This window comes from Cibotium barometz, chromosome 25 (assembly GCF_041138505.1).
Source record: "Cibotium barometz isolate CiBa-2024 chromosome 25, ASM4113850v1, whole genome shotgun sequence".
Taxonomy (NCBI): domain Eukaryota; kingdom Viridiplantae; phylum Streptophyta; class Polypodiopsida; order Cyatheales; family Cibotiaceae; genus Cibotium; species Cibotium barometz.
Genome location: NC_141070.1, coordinates 29,636,928 through 29,639,918, shown reverse-complemented (window position 1 = coordinate 29,639,918; position 2,991 = coordinate 29,636,928). Strand labels below are relative to the sequence as shown.

The 2,991-nt window shown below is 45.5% G+C and overlaps 1 pseudogene across 1 annotated transcript; it reads right to left on the bottom strand.

Annotated features, from left to right (window-relative positions):
- Nucleotides 1–277: 277 nt before the first annotated feature.
- Nucleotides 278–2,355, bottom strand: LOC147624444 (EID1-like F-box protein 2 pseudogene; annotated as a pseudogene). Its single transcript, XR_015269100.1, has one exon. The product of XR_015269100.1 is annotated as an EID1-like F-box protein 2 pseudogene (transcript).
- Between the last annotated feature and the right edge of the window lie 636 nt (nucleotides 2,356–2,991).

Sequence of the window (2,991 nt, the reverse complement as noted above, 5' to 3'; positions counted from 1 at the left end):
TTGTTATGGATATGAGTATGAGTGTCAAAATATGATTTGACATTTCGAGCACTATGTGAACTCCTAGGGATTTTTGAAGTGCCCCTTTTGAACCTGCCCATACTTGTCAAAATCTTAACCCTTGAATTCAAGGCAAGCAAAATTTTTAACTGATTTCATCCTAATTGAGCCATGAAAAAGTAATACACTAATTGATTTCATCCTAATTGAGCCATGAAAAAGTAATACACTAAAGGAACATAAATTTAGTCCATCTTCTTTCCTCAAATAATGTGAATAGTTGTAACCATCGACCTTAGCATTATATGTAAATTCACATTTTCATACAGTATTTTGATCATCTTCTGCCACTCTCTATCTCTGATTGGCCTCAATGTGGTCATCATAATTAAATAGACAAAGAAAAACAAGCCCACGAAATTATAAGTCCAATCTTTCTCTCTATCTTTCCTTCTAGTCTTTCATCAATGAATAAAGTCCTTTATCAACAACAATGTAGTAGCTTCAACACGCTCTTACACCATCCATCTTACATTAACATTACCAACAACAGTGTAGCATTAACATTGATGGCATAAAAGATTTAGATTGTTTCTTGCTCACATTGAGTAATAGATGGCTCAACCTTGCTCACTAACTAGTTAGTTATCTTCATCATCGGAGGCATCTGAATCCGAGAGGGGCAGCAAAGAGCATTTGCCATTCACATGGCCATTGAGGCAAATGAAAAGCTCAACGTTCTCATTGAAGGCGGCCAACCGGGCGCTTGCAGTCTTTGGAATCATTTGGGCGGCGCCCATGCTCCATACCCTGGTATTACAAAACGGACACGTTTCTTCCTCTTCCAACTGCACTCTCTTGCTTGTTAGAAGCCTCTTCGTCTCCGACTTATCAAAACCCCTGAACACTCCTCGGAAAACGCCCACATCCTCTGGGTCGTTGGCGTGTTCACACGGGTCGGACACGTACAGAACGTCCGTCCTGCACTGTGGAATGAGGAACCAACGACCGGACGTGCGGGAGAATCTGGTCCTGGACACCAAGTGGCCCGGTACTGGCCGCATTGGGAAGTGTGAACCCTTCGTGGACTGGCGGTAGCCTCCGCAGTAGAGGAAGAGCTTGCCAAGGGCGTGCCAGCCGCCGTCTATGCGGCCGTTTTTGGTCCCCAAGAGCAGGTCTGAAACCATTTTGGGCGCCCGGGAGAGGCAGAACTCGCGCCACAGAACTCTGTCCGAGATGGCGCCCGTCTTTTTGCACACACAGGATAGCAAGCAGAGCAGAAAAGGGTTCCAGTTGCTGTGGTGGGCGACCAAAAACAGCACTCTTTCATCTGACAGATCGGTGCGAGTAGTGCATTCTCGCCTTCGCTTCTTGTCGGGTATGGACACCATAGCCGCGGTTTTATTATTGCAGGTACCACCACATACTCTGCTGTCATTGTTGTTGCTTCCAGTGCTGCTGCAGCCTGAAACACCGTTTGACCCCTTGCTCAGTAAAGGCTCCGTGCTTAATCTCTGCCTCTGCCTCTTCCCCTGCCCCATTGTTGCCACACGAAGCATGCCTCTTGTCACCACTAATGCGAAATTTGACACCCGCAGTGCCAAAAATGCCAAGCTATGGCTCCCACACCGCTAACAAAAACGCCAAACTTTGGGTCTTACAGTGCTAAAAACGTCAAAATGTAAACCCCTTGATTGCTTCAAGTGAATCAAACCACTCCTTCTCTGCTGGCCCCAAGTGCCAAAACTGTGCTAATGCTTCCCACCGAGTGCTGAAATTTGGCCCTTGCAGTAGCCTTCCTCCACCCACCCAATGCTGAGATCAACTTAAACGTGCTCTTGTTAACAAAAAAAAAAAAAAACTTAAAAGAACTCTACCCACAACGTAACTAACAAAGGGTACCTGCCACAACAAAAAAAAAAATTCCTCTGAGAGGCAAAGAGTCCATACAACAGTACTACTTTTCGAATTGAAACAAGCGCTTTGCAAATGGGCACAAAGTAGGAGACCACACCCTGGATTAACCAGAAACGTCAATGATTAAGAGCAAAGAGCGATCGATGTATTGAGATGGTGAAAGCTTGCCTACATGTAATAAGCGTGGCTAACGCTACGCCAAAAAAATACGTTGGATTGTGGAAGTTTTTCTTCGTTACCTCTCTCACAAGAGAGAAAAATATTCAAAGAACAGGAGGAGGAGGGCGAGAGCGAGGGCGAGGGCGGGCGGGGGCGGCAGCGGCAGAGCTCTTTTTTGGTCCAGCAGTGAGGAATGGCCAATCTGTTGTTGGGCGCGCAGATGTGAAACGAGGAAGCCTCGCGACTGCAGCAACAACAAATTAGCACTTTTGGCAAGATGGCAAAATGCGAACAAGCAGCTTTAATATACTCTACCAGTCCCTGTCTCGCGTCGGCATCCTATTGGCTGGCATGTATCCTCTATCTTGCTCGCCACGTGTACGTTAGGATGCGAGTCTTCTCGTCGCGTGGCGGCGCAAATATCTTCCGGTCGCGTCTCCACGTGTCCGCGGAATCCCAGGTTGCCCATTTTTCAGTTAGCTGTACTTGAAGAAATTACAGGAAGACCTTTGCAGAGATCACTTATCCTCTTTTTGGACGTCAGCCCTCACCCGTTAGGATAACCACGTGGCAATTCCTTGTGCCGGTTTCATAAAAGTCAATATATATATATATTTTTAAATAAGAAATATATATAGCATCAAAACTTTTAAATTCTTCCGTTGGTTTTGGAAAAAGTAAGTGCCCAAAATGATTTTTTTTTCTTTGCTCCACCCTCATATTGTATTGTCTACGAGTAGCCATGCTTGAGCAGCCCGGGCATGTGATATCCCCGTATTCACATGGGAAGGTGTCCTAGGAGGTTTGGAGACGGCTTGTATTAGATTTCGTACCCTAGATGCTACATTGTTATCTCATAACAAATAGGCTACATGTTAACAACGTTATCCCATAACTTTCCACATATCGAGTACA